We start from the raw sequence: 14,539 nt of genomic DNA, 5'->3' as shown, positions 1-14,539 counted from the left end.
GATTGCCCGTTATCAAGATCGCAGATGAAGAAAGTCTTATAGAAACAAGGAACTGCAGATGCTGGTTTACAAAAAAAGACACAAAGTGCTCGAGTAACATGATGGGTCAGGCAGTATCCCTGGAGAACACGAATAGGTGACGTTTTGGGTCTGGGCCCTTCTTCAGACTGATTAGTTTAGTTTAGTTTTGAGAAACAGTGCGGAAACTGGGGAAAACCCATGCGGTCACGGGGAGAATGTACAAACTCCGTACAGACAGCACCCAGAGTCAGGATTAAACCCGGGTCCCTGGCGCTGTGAAGCAGCAACTCTACCGCTGCGCTACCATGCCACCCCCGGCCCCCCCCCCCCCCGATTGTGAGGGGAGGGGGGAAGAATACTGGGAGAGGGGAGGGGCAGGGCAAAGCCTGGCAGGTAATAGATGACCGCAGGTGAGGGAGGGGGTGGGGGCTGGTGATAGGCAGATGGTCGGACAAAGACCAGAGATGAAAGGAAAAGACGGTCTGAGGCAAAAGGATTCGGGTTGCGAATTGTGAAGCCAGAGGAAGGAATATAGGTGGAGGGGGGGCAGGAGGGGAGGAATAGGTGTGAGTCCAGGTGGGGCATGAGGGAGGGGAGAGGGGGTGGGGTGGGATGGGAGGAAGAAATGAGGGAGGGGTGAGGGGATGAAAGGGGAGGGGGAGGGGGGTTGCTAGAGGTTACCTAAAATTGGAGAATTCAATCTTCACACGGTGCGTTTTAATCTGCCCATCAGGTGCTGTTGGCAGTAGTCTCACAGTAGATTAGTCAGAAAATTAGCTAAGTAGAAGGGAATAACTTGGAACGTAGAAGGGAATAACTTGTTTCACAGACGAGAGGGAATTGTACAATGGAGCTCCCAGCACTCAGGCCATTACTTTTCTTAATATTTTAAACGATCTTAATGATTTTAGGACGCTATTTCCAAATTTATAGATGACACAACGCTCACAGATATGGTGAGCTGTAAAGAGGATGGTGAAGGGCTTCAAAGCAACGTTGGTAGGTTGGGGGAGGGGAAAGAGAGGGACAGAGGAACTATCTGAAGTTAGAGATGTCAATGTTCATACCGCTGGGGTGTAAACTGCCCAGGCGAAATATGAGATGCTGTTCCTCCAATTTGCGCTGGGCCTCACTCTGACAATGGAGGAGGCCCAGGGCAGAAATGGAGGCCAGGCCCAGGCCCAGGGCAGATTGGGAGTGGGAGGGGGAGTTGAAGTGCTGAGCCACTGGGAGATCAGGTTGGTTAAGGCGGACTGAGCGAAGGTGTTGAGCGAAACGATTGCGTTTGGTCTCGCCGATGTGGAGAAGTTGAAGTGGTGCCTGGAAGCTTGGTTGATTTTTGACCTGAAGTCAGCAAAAATAAAATGTGTAGCCGAGAGAAAAAAAAGTGCATGTTTGTTCTGTTATCTCAAACACCAAAGCTTTCCTCACTCATTTCTGAAGAAACGGCTGCTTTGTGTCATAACCTAGGCAGTTTTCACAAACACAAGCAGCAAAACTGCTACACCTGACCACAAAGTTCTGAAAATCTTCACACTTCACCTAACTGTCAATTATCCAATGAAACCACACAACCTATCAGCAAATGAATGGACTGAAGAATATGGGTTCCTAATCCGGAGAAAGTGAATTGAAATCCATCTGCTGCTGCTGTTTTAAAACCTTTGGTATCAGAATGAGTATTATGTATCCCGTATGCCACGTTGCGTCGTTTGTAGTTTTATGAAGTTGAATTTTGTTTGCAAAATTTTTTTCTGTTTTTTATTCTTAGTTTATTACTATTGTCAGGTGTACCGAGGTACAGTGAAAAGCGTTTTGTGTCGCACGCCATCCAGTCAGCAAAAATACTCTACATGATTACAATCGAGCCGTCCACAGTGTACAGGTACAGAATAAAGGGAATAATGTTTACTGTGGAGAAAAAGTGCCCAAGAAATTGTGCGATTGTTGTTAATATCTGATGAGGACTTATCAGAAGGTCATAAGTGATTGGAGCAGAATTAGGCCATTCGGCCCATCGAGTCTATTCCACCATTCATTCATGGCTGATCTATCTCTCCCTCTTCTGATAATAATCAATATTATCAGAAATGATTATAAACAATTCTAAAATTGTGTTTGGGTGCAATAACCTTGGACTTCAACGTCTGTCGGCCTCCACAGAAGAAGGATAGTGAACCAAGTTCAGATCATTGTGATTCGCAGAGTCCAGCTACAGATGATTACCACGATTCTCAATTTGCTTGGGAGGAGAGGTAAGGAAATAAGGAATATAGACAAAAAATGCTGGAGTAACTCAGCTGGACAGGCAGCATCTCTGGATGGAAGGATTGGGTGACTCCAGCAAATTCTAGGCAGAGGAGATCTGCTTTATTTGACATCATATTCAGCACATTTCGGGTCGAGAGTCAGGAGAGTGAGAGTCAGGAGAGAGGGAGACACAGAGGCATGGAAGGGTAAGGTGTGAAAATGAGAGGTCTAAGAGGAAAATGTAGAGATTGGTAAAGATTGTTTTTTCACTGATCTTGTCCAAATTAAGAATGAGATATTTCAGAATCCTAACTGGAGGAACTCGAACAGCAAGCTTTGGAAAAGGCAGGTATCAATTTGAAAGAATAAGCACATCTGAGGTGTGACTGTTGTAATTATCAAACATGACCATCCAATTGTGCACAGCAAGCCTCACATAAACAGTCTGAAGAAGGGTTTCGACCTGAAACATCACCCATTCCTTCCATCCAGAGATGCTGCCTGTCCCGCTGTGTTACTCCAACATTTCGTGTCTATCTTCACATAAAAATCAGCCCAACATCCTCGGCTTATGTAGTGAAGAAAGGAACTGCAGATGCTGGTTTACTGAGGCATTCAGTAAAGGTCGGGAGAGCAGCAGCAGCAGCAGCAGCAGCAGCAAGGACGACCGTTGGCTGAAAGTAAGTGAGTGTGAATTGCCTCGACATAGGGTACAAGTTGAATCAAGAGTTTAAATTGGCATGTCGCAAAGGTAATGCTACGGTGGTTGTGGGAGATTTCAACATGCAGGTAGACTGGGAAAATCAGGTTGGTACTGGACCCCAGGAAAGGGAGTTTGTGGAGTGTCTCCGAGATGGATTATTTGAACAGCTTGTACTGGAGCCTACCAGGGAGAAGGCAATTCTGGATTTAGTGTTGTGTAATTAACCTGATTTGATAAGGGAACTCAAGGTAAAAGGGCCATTAGGAGGCAGTGATCATAATATGATAAGTTTTAATCTACAAATTGAGAGGGAGAAAGGAAAATTGGAAGTGTCAGTATTACAGTATAGCAAAGGGGATTACAGAGGCACGAGGCAGGAGCTGGCCAGAATTGACTGGAAGGAGGCCCTACCAGGGAAGACGGTGGAACAGCAATGGCAGGTATTCCTGGGAATAATGCAGAAGTTGCAGGATCAATTCATCCCAAAGAGGAGGAAAGATTCTAAGGGGAGTAAGAGGCACCCGTGGCTGACAAGGGAAGTCAAGGACAGCATAAAAATAAAGGAGAATAAGTATAACATAGCAAAGAAGAGTGGGAAGACAGAGGATTGGGACTCTTTAAAGAGCAACAGAAGATAATTAAAAAGGCAATACGGGGAGAAAAGATGAGGTACGAGGGTAAGCTAGTCAATAATATAAAGGAGGAGAGTAGAAGCTTATTTAGGTATGTGAAGAGGAAAAAAATAGTTAAGGCAAATGCGGGTCCCATGAAGATAGAAGCAGGGGAATTTATTATGAGGAACAAGGAAATGGCAGACAAATTGAACCGGTACTTTGGATCTGTCTTCACAAAGGAAGATACAAACAATCTCCCAGATATTCTAGTGGCCAGAGATTCTAGGGTGACGGAGGAACTGAAGGAAATTCACATTAGGCAGGAAATGTTGTTGGGTAGACTGATGGGATTGAAGGCTGATAAATCCCCAGGGCCTGATTGTCTGCATCCCAGAGTACTTAAGGAGGTGGCTCTAGAAATCATGGACGCATTGATGATCATTTTCCAATGTTCTATAGATTCAGGATCAGTTCCTATGGATTGGAGGGTAGCTAATGTTATCCCACTTTTTAAGAATGGAGGGAGAGAGAAAACAGGAAATTATAGACCAGTTAATCTGACATCAGTGGTGGGGAAGATGCTGGAGTCAATTTTAAAAGACGAAATTGCGGAGCATTTGGATAGCAGTAACAGGATCGTTCCGAGTCAGCATGGATTTACGAAGGGGAAATCATGCTTGACTAATTTTCTGGGAATTTTTGAGGATGTAACTAGGAAAATGGACAGGGGAGAGCCAGTGGATGTGGTGTACCTTGACTTTCAGAAAGCCTTCGACAAGGTCCCACATAGGAGATTAGTGTGCAAAATTATAGCACATAGTATTGGTGGTAGGGTACTGACATGGATAGAAAATTGGTTGGCAGACAGAAAGCAAAGAGTGGGGATAAATGGGTCCCTTTCAGAATGGCTGGCAGTGACTATTGGGGTACCGCAAAGCTCGGTGCTGGGACCGCAGCTATTTACAATATACATTAATGACTTGGATGAAGGGATTAAAAGTAACATTAGCAAATTTGCAGATGATACAAAGCTGGGTGGTAGTGTGAACTGTGAGGAAGATGCTATGAGGTTGCAGGGTGACTTGGACAGGTTGTGTGAGTGGGCGGATGCATGGCAGATGCAGTTTAATGTAGATAAGTGTGTGGTTATCCACTTTGGTGGTAAGAATAGGAAGGCAGATTATTATCTGAATGGTGTCAAGTTAGGTAAAGGGGACGTACAACAAGATTTGGGTGTCCTAGTGCATCAGTCACTGAAAGGAAGCATGCAGGTACAGCAGGCAGTGAAGAAAGCCAATGGAATGTTGGCCTTCATAACAAGAGGAGTTGAGTATAGGAGCAAAGAGGTCCTTCTGCAGTTGTACAGGGCCCTAGTGAGACCACACCTGGAGTACTTTGTGCAGTTTTGGTCTCCAAATTTGAGGAAGGATATTCTCGCTATTGAGGGCGTGCAGCGTAGGTTCACTAGGTTAAATCCTGGAATGGCGGGACTGTCGTATGATGAAAGACTGGAGCGACTAGGCTTGTATACACTGGAATTTAGAAGGATGAGAGGGGATCTTATTGAAACATATAAGATTATTAAGGGGTTGGACACGTTAGAGGCAGGAAACATGTTCCCAATGTTGGGGGAGTCCAGAACCAGGGGCCACAGTTTAAGAATAAGGGGTAGGCCATTTAGAACGGAGATGAGGATTTTTTTTTCAGTCAGAGAGTTGTAAATCTGTGGAATTCTCTGCCTCAGAAGGAAGTGGAGGCCAATTCTCTGAATGCTTTCAAGAGAGAGCTAGATAGAGCTCTTAAGGATAGCAGAGTCAGGGGATATGGGGAGAAGGCAGGAATGGGGTACTGATTGAGAATGATCAGCCATGATCACATTGAATGGTGGTGCTGGCTCGATGGGCCGAATGGCCTACTCCTGCACCTATTGTCTATTGTCTATTAAATATCAAATTGTAAAAGGACTGGACAAGCTAGATGCAGGAAAAATGTTCCCAATGTTGGGGGAGTCCAGAACCAGGGGCCACAGTCTTAGAATAAAGGGGAGGCCATTTTAAACTGAGGTGAGAAGGAACTTTTTCACCCAGAGAGTTGTGAATTTGTGGAATTCTCTTCCACAGAGGGCAGTGGTGACCAAATCACTGGATGAATTTAAGAGAGTGTTAGGTGGAGCTGTGGGGGCTAGTGGAATCAAGGGATTTGGGGAGAGGTTGGGCACAGGTTACTGATTGTGGATGATCTGCCATGATCACAATGAATGGCGGTGCTGGCTCGAAGGGCCGAATGGCCTCCTCCTGCACCTATTTTCTATGTTTCTATGTTTCTATGCCAAAGATATACACAAAGTGCTGGAGAACTCAGTACTCAGCGGGTCAGGCAGCATCTCTGGAGAAAAAGGATGGGTGACGTTTCAGGTGTGAAGAAGAGTCCCGACCCGAAACGTCACCCATCCTTTTCCTCCAGAGATGCTGCCTGACCCGCTGAGTTTCTCCAGCACCTTGTTTCTGCCCCTCAACTTATGAAAGAGATGCGTACTTGGAAAAGACTTATCTGCTGCGGTAAAATGTTGTAAACGGAACAACAGGCTGAAACGTACAATGGGAATTCTGTTGCTCTATGTTCCATGCACTGGGACTGAAGTGCAGTCTGTTATAATGGAAAATAGCATTTGTAACATTGAAGACATATACCTTGTGGAGCCAATGGCACAATTGCAAAACTTCATATTGCAAATGTTGTAAACCAGCGAATACTTTTAGAATAAACTAGACTAAGTGGACCTGTTGGGCCCAAACCTCTCCTGCATTGGTGCAGCACCCTCTCCTCCCCCTCACCCCTCCCCCCTCCCCCTCTCTCCCCTCCCCCTCTCCCCCCTCCCCCTCCCCCTCCCCCTCCCCCTCCCCCTCCCCCTCCCCCTCCCCCTCCCCCTCCCCCTCCCCCTCCCCCTCCCCCTCCCCCTCCCCCTCCCCCTCCCCCTCCCCCTCCCCCTCCCCCTCCCCCCCCCCCCCCCCCCTCTCCCTCTCCCTCTCCCTCTCCCTCTCCCTCCCCCATCCCTCCTCCCTCCCTCCCCCTCCCTCCTCTCCTCTCCCTCCTCCCTCCCCTCTCCCCTCCCCTCCCCTCCCCTTTCCCTCCTCCTTCCCCACCCCCCCATTCCATCCCCCTCAATCCCCCTACCCTCCCCCTTCCCTCATTCCCCCCTCCCTCCCTTTAGTATATTGTTTTAGTATATTGATAATCTGCTGATGCAATTAGCAGTGTGTTTGAGGGGAACCTTAAGACCATAAGACATACAAACAGAATTAGGCCATTCGGTCCACCGAGTTTGCTCCGCCATTCGATCATATCTGATCCATTTTTCCCTCTCAACCCCATTCATCTGCCTTCTCCCCACAACCCTTGACACCTGTACTAAACAAGAACGTATCAATCTCTGCTTTAAAAATATCCAGACTTCTACAGATTCACCACCGTCTGACTAAAGTTACATCCTATTATTCAGAGGCCGTGCCCTCTGGTCCTAAACTCTCCCATTGCTGTAAACATCCTTTCCATGCACATTCTATCTGGGCCTTTCATATGGAACGAGCGTCGCAGGAGGTAGTTGAGGCAGGTGCTATCACAAGTTTAAGAAACATTTAGACAGGTACGTAAATAGGATAGGTTTAGAGGGATATGGGCCAAGCAGGGGGCAGATGGGACTAGTGTAGATGAGCATGCTGGTCGGCATGGGCTAGATGGGCCGAATGGCCTGTTCCCACGTTGCATAACACTATGTCTCAATTATTCAGTACCACAGTATGCAAAAGAGTACTTCTTAATATTTCTTCAAAATAATGCCTTGAAGTTAATTTTTCTCATTCATTTAGGGTTTATAATTGGTTTGTGTGGGAGGGAACTGCAGATGCTGGTTTAAACCGAAGATAGACACAAAAAGCTGGAGTAATTTAGTGGGTCAGGCAGCACTGCTGGCGAAAAGGACGAGACTGAAAAAGTGTCTTGACTTGAAACGTCACCGATTTCTTTTCTTCAGAGATGAGATGTTTGTTTGTTCCTGAACTACAGCTAAAACGGCACACGATAGCGCGACAATTTTGGGCCCACCTTACTCACCGTCGTCCCTTTGGTGCTAATGGAAGAAGTTTCATTGAAATCGGTGTTATATTTTTTAAGTTATTCACATTTTAAAGTTTAATTCTATCTCCTGAGGGGGAGGGAGAGAGGGAGGGGGGAAGAGGAAGGATAAGGGGGGTTGACGGGGATGGAGTGAGAGGGGAAGGGGGAGGGGAGGTAGTGGGCAGGGAGGGGGGGAGGGGAGTGGGGGAGGTGGGAAGGGGGGGAGGGGGCGCGGGGAGTGTGGGGGGGAGGAGAGGTTGCTCCACCAATACAGGAGAGGTTTGGGCCCAACGGGTCCACTTGGTCTAGTCATTACTTAAATCTATTTTTAGGGCTGACATTTCAAGTGCTTCATCAATAAACTCTTTCTAGATGCTGAAAGATAAGATGTTATTTGCTCGTTTTACATGAGCCTTTCCAAGGTGATGGTTTAGCACAGCTAGTCTCCACGTCTTGCTATGAATTATGACCTTTAGTTAACCATTTCACTATTATGAACTAGGCTTAAATATTGCTTAAATATTAGAATGAATAACTTGGAGATGCAATTAGCCCTGTAATCGAGGGGGTCTATAAGACCGTAAGATATACAAACAGAATTAGGTCATTAGGCCCATCAAGTCTGCTCCGTCATTCGATCGTGTCTAATCCATTTTCCCTCTCAACCCCATTCTCCCCATGATCTGTGACGACCTTACTAACCAAGAACCTATTAATCTGCGTTTTAAAAATACCCAAAGACTTGGTCTTTATTGAATTATTTTCAATAATTATTGAAAAGCAATAATTGTTCCTGCCAAAGCTGTAATTCATTCTGGGACTCATTGTTTTACCAGTGCTCTGATGGTCTTGGCATTCTGAGCTTTCCTTCCTGGATGCCTGAAGCTTTTCCCAACAAAATATGTGGATGGGCAGCCAATTAGTACAGCTGGGAGCCCACCAGATAATCAGGTTCAATCCTGACTTCAGGTGCTGTCTGTGTGGAGTTTGCACGTTCTCCCTCTGATTTCCTGGGTTTCCTCCCACATCCCAAAGACGTGCGGGTTTGGAAATTAATTAGCCTCCGTATCTAAAAAAAACTGCTCTTAATGTGCAGGGAGTGGATGAAAAAGTGTGATTGCATAAAATGTAGTAACAAGGAACTGCAGATGCTTGTTTACAAAAAAAAAGTTATAAAGTCCTGGAGTAACCCAGCAGGTCAGGCAGCATCTCTGGCGAACATGGATAGGTTTGGAGTGTGGAGTGTGGGAGGAAACCGGAGCTCCCGGAGATACCCACGCGGTCACGGGGAGAACGTACAAACTCCGTACAGACAGCACCCGTGGTCAGGATCGAACCCAGATCTCTGGTGTGGTAAGGCAGCAACTCTACCGCTGCACCACTGTGCCTTCTCTACCTCTCTTCCACCTTTTATTCCCATACTACAATCAGTCTGAAGAAGGGTCCCAACCCAAAACGTCGTCTGTCCACGTCCTCCAGAGATGCTGCCTGACACGTCGAGTTACCCCAGCACTTTGTGTCTTTTCTTAAAGCAACACCTGCAGTTCATTGTGTTGGCTGGTGAGGATGTTCCCTGAGCCTGCTGCCCTTGAGGAAGAGCTTACAGTTTGGGGTTTTTTGGCAGAGTAACAGGGGTTCATTTAGTGGCAGCAATGCTCTGCACCCACAATGTGCTGGTGTGGATACATGTGGGGGGAGGAGTGAAAGTTTCACAGTGTGTGGTTATTCTGTCATAGATGGTTAAGCAGTGACTATTTCCATTTGAGGATGAATAACTGCACCTTTTTGATATTTCAACTTCATCACTATGCAAGAATGCATTCAATTCTGAGATGATCGCTGTGCTTATTCCTGGAACTGGGCCTGTGATTAATACTGAACAGTGAAGGTTTGTCTGGAAATTAAATTCCATCTGTCAGCAGCAAGCAATTGAATTTTATGCTTTTTTTTTCACTTCTGTGGAAATGCATTCAGTTTTGCAACTTAAATGCAACTTGAAAGTATTAGGGAAATGTGATCCAGTGCTTCACGTCGTTATTCTCGTGTTTGTCTGACATCTCGTGTGGAGTAGGACAGGCATGAGGTGATGTCTTTGGTTGGGTAGTGCCGATGTGGAATATTGGTAGGTGCAGCGGGAGAGTTGCAGCCTCACAGTGCCAGAGACCCAGGTTCGACCTTGACTGTGTGGAGTTTGTACCTTCATCCTGTGACCGCACGGGTTTTATCCGGGTGCTCCGGTTTCCTCCCACACTCCAAAGACGTGCAGGTTCGTCAGTTAATTGGCTCTTTGTAAATTGCACCTGGTGTGTAGAGAGTGGATGAGAATGCGAGATAACGTAGAACTAGTTCGGGTGATCGATGGTGGGCTATCGATGGTCGGTGTGGACTCGGTGGGCCAAGGGGCCTGTATCTATAAACTTCAAACCCTATTACATGCTGATACACACCTGTTCTGCCTCTCCCAAAATCATCTCAGTGGATATGACACACAGCAGCAAGAAGGCTTGGGCCACTCTCAATGGGATTAACAAGGACACAAAGAAGACCAAGTCACTCCATACTGACCGGCCTACTGCTAATCAAGTAGCACATCAACTCCTACTCAATGGCAAAACTGACTCACCAGTGGCTAAGCAGAAACCCCAGCAGAGCTATGAAGGTAACTCTGACAACCCACAACTGTGTCAGCCTTTCACAATGATGCTGCTATCTGCACAGTCAATATAGGTAAAGCTGCAGGTCTGGATAACATCATGACTGAACAGATCAAGCACCTTGGACCAACTGCAAAACAGTGGTTGCTGGCCATGGTTAACACCGGCACGCAGAGATGTCACATCCCAAAGATCTGGTGTCGTGCACATGTCATAGCGTCGCTGAAGCCAGGCAAAGATCCTTCAGCAATAAAGAGCTACAGGCCAATATCACTTCTTTCCCACACCTCCAAGCTGTTTGAGCGCCTCATCTTCACCTGCCTCAGCCAGGTGATAGAGCCATCCCTAATAAAGGAGCGGGCAGGGTTGTGGCCTGGGAAGTCCTGCACAGGTCAGCCTCTCAATCTCCGCCAACACATAGAGGATGGCTTCCAGGAAGGTGTTATCACAGGCGCTGTTTTTGTAGACCTTTCACTGCTTACGATACAGTAAACCATCGCCGACTGTTACACAAGGTACTTAATTTGACACACAACTTGCATCTAACCAAACTGGGGAAGACGCTGGTCGAAAATAGACGCTTCTTTGTCGAGCTGTCAGGAAAGAAAAGTCGCTGGAGCAAGCAGAAAAACGGCCTCCCTCAAGGAAGTGTCCTGGCACCCACCTTGTTCAATATTTATGTTAACGACCAGCCTATCTATCCCAACACCAGGAGTTTCCTTGATGCAGGTGACCTGTGTATCACAACCCAAAGTGCTGACTGCCTTGAGGCAGAAGCTACCTCCTGGAATCAGAAGAGTTGTAGCCAGTCAAAAAGAACGCCTCGGTAAATCAGAGTCAAGTCAAGTCAAGTCAAGTCAATTTTATTTGTATTGCACATTTAAAAACAACCCACGTTGACCAAAGTGCTGTACATCTGATTAGGTACTAAGGAGAAAAAAAAAGAAACATACAGTAGCAGGCAAACAGTTCACAGCGCCTCCTCAATGAGCTTCAAACGCTAGGGAGTAGAAATAGGTTTTGAGCCTGGACTTAAAGGAGTCGATGGAGGGGGCAGTTCTGATGGGGAGAGGGATGCTGTTCCACAGTCTAGGAGCTGCAACTGCAAAAGCGCGGTCACCCCTGAGCTTAAGCCTAGAGGATGAAAGACACCCCCTACATGACCACCCTTTGCTACCTCAGCATTTGAAATCACGGCAGACGTTTCCTTTCTTCTGTCCTGCAGTGCATCGTCCAGAAGGCTCAAACTCTGGGAAGAGAGGCTAGAGAAATCTCCGGAAGACACTCACATGGCAATCGATCCCTCTGAGAAACTCCCACCAGGTTCCGACCAGCCGTGGATAACCTGGCGCCGTCTCCACAGACTGCGGACAGGCATGGGTAATATACATTAATGACTTGGATGAAGGGATTAAAAGTACCATTAGCAAATTTGCCAATGATACAAAGCTGGGTGGCAGTGTGAACTGTGAGGAAGATGCTATGAGGTTGCAGGGTGACTTGGACAGGTTGTGTGAGTGGGTGGATGCATGGCAGATGCAGTTTAATGTGGATAAGTGTGAGGTTATCCACTTTGGTGGTAAGAATAGCAAGGCAGATTATTATCTGAATGGTGTCAAGTTAGGAAAAGGGGACGTACAACGAGATCTGGGTGTCCTAGTGCATCAGTCACTAAAAGGAAGCATGCAGGTACAGCAGGCAGTGAAGAAAGCCAATGGGATGTTGGCCTGGAGTACTGTGTGCAGTTTTGGTCTGCAAATTTGAGGAAGGATATTCTTGCTATTGAGGGCATGCAGCGTAGGTTTACTAGGTTAATTCCCGGAATGGCGGGACTGTAATATTCCCGGAATGGCGGGACTGGAGCGACTAGGCTTGTATACACTGGAATTTAGAAGGATGAGAGGGGATCTTATCGAAACATATAAGATTATTAAGGGGTTGGACACGTTAGAGGCAGGAAACATGTTCCCAATGTTGGGGGAGTCCAGAACCAGGGGCCACAGTTTAAGAATAAGGGGTAGGCCATTTAGAACGGAGATGAGGAAATTCTTTTTCAGTCAGAAAGTTGTAAATCTGTGGAATTCTCTGCCTCAGAAGGCAGTGGAGGCCAATTCTCTGAATGCATTCAAGGCGGTCTGATCAGTCTGAAGAAGGGTCTCGACCCGAAACGTCACCCATTCCTTCTCTCCTGAGATGCTGCCTGACCTGCTGAGTTACTCCAGCATTTTGTGAATAAATATCTATCTACCTATCTATCTACATATTAACATATATAAACATATGCAAACACACATAAAGTATATAGATGCATAGTATATCCCCACTTTATTTCCTACTCTGGTACAACTTCAACAACCTTGATTTCTCTAGTCCCCTTACCCCATTCAGTCTAAAGCAGGGTCCCGACCAGAAACCTTGCCTATCCATTCCCTCCACAGCTGCTGCCTGACCATAAAACATTAGAGCAGAATGAGGCCATTTGGTCCATTGAGTGTGCTCCACCATTCAAACAAAGAATCTCACTGTGACTTGTCTCGGAGTGTGATGATAAAATAAAAAGTGCCATTCATTCAATCTTGGTTAATCTATTTTCCCCTCTCAACCCCATTCTCCTGCCTTCTCCCCACAACCTTTGACACCCATACTAATCCGGACCCTATCAATCTCGGACCACTGAGTTACTCCAGCACTTTGTCTTTTAACATCCTTGGCCTCCAGGATTTCACAAACATAGTGATAAAGGAGGAAGACACAAAATGCTGGAGTAACTCGGTTGCTCAGGCAGCATCTCTGGAGAAAAGGAGAAGGTAACATTTTGGGTCAGAACACTTCTTCAGACTGAAGAAGGGTCTCAAGTCGATAATTCCCCTTTTCTTGCTCCTTTTCTCCAGGGATGCTGCCTGACCTGTCGAGGTATTCCTGCATTTCATGTTCATGTTCATAAGTTATAGGAGCAGAATTAGGCCATTCAGCCCATCAAGTCTACTCTGCCATTCAATCATGGCTGATCTATCTTTCCCTCTCAACCCCATTCTCTTGCCTTCTCCCCATAATCCCTGACACCCGTAATAATCAAGAATCTATCTATCTCCACCATAAAAATATCCATTGACTTGGCCTCCAGAGCCTTCCTGAGGACAAGCCAATTCCACAGATTTACTGTCCTCTGACAAAAGGAATTCCTCCTCATCTCCTTTCTAAAGGAAGGTATTTATTTCACAAAATGCTGGAGTAACTCAGCAGATCAGGCAGCATCTCAGGAGAGAAGGAATGGGTGACGTTTCGGGTCGAGACCCTTTACTAACCCAGACCTCCTTTCTAAAGGAAATTCCTTTTGTTCTGAGACTATGGCCTCTGGTCCTAGACTCTCCCACTTGTGGAAAACATCCTCTCCACATCCACTCCATCCTGAACTTTCACTATTCGGAGAGTTTCAATTAGGTCGTTCCCCCCCCCCCACCTCATCCTTCTAAACTCTAGTGAGTACAGGCCTCTAGTGCTGTCAATTGCTCATCGTATGTTAACCCACTTGTTCCTGGGATCATGGTCTTAAACCTGCTCTGGACCCTCTCCGATTGCAGCACATTCTCCCTCGGTTACGAGGCCCACATCCCCAGATATGGACAGCTTGTGCCTATTCTCGCTGTAAACCAGCATCTGCAGTTCCTTTGTGCAGTTACGAGAAGGAGGTTCCAGCTTTAAGCCTGGGATCAGGCCTCATTAGGCATCGCTCCAGAGTCTGGGAATCTGTGTCAATGTAGTAGGAGAGAGAGCAATGATTTAATTGGACCCATATGTACAAGGACCTTTGTGACATGTTTCAGCTGAAAAGAATGCGTAAAAGATCTTCAATGAAAATGTTTCCCTTTAAGAATATGTTAAAGGTTGTGAGGCCGCCAATAAGTTCTAATCCCACTCTACGGGTTTGCAAGATTACCTGACAGTTTTTCTAATGAGGACCATGTTTTATTTTATCAAATTACTTCAACGTCTACAAAGAACCAAAGAACTCATTTAAAAATAAACCCTCTGGTCTGCTTTTAATCACAGCGGCAACAGGCAATGAAAATTCAGGAATGAATCTCGCCCTCGCAGGTTAGCAGGTTGTCCACACAGCTGTTCCAGACAGGCTGCTGCTGTACATGGTCTTGCTGCACATTGTGCTTTTACTTCGAAGAGGTTGG

This window comes from Rhinoraja longicauda, chromosome 32, assembly GCF_053455715.1.
Source record: "Rhinoraja longicauda isolate Sanriku21f chromosome 32, sRhiLon1.1, whole genome shotgun sequence".
NCBI lineage: Eukaryota > Metazoa > Chordata > Chondrichthyes > Rajiformes > Arhynchobatidae > Rhinoraja > Rhinoraja longicauda.
The sequence above is the reverse complement of the archived record's forward strand: the minus strand, read 5'-3'. Positions refer to the sequence as shown.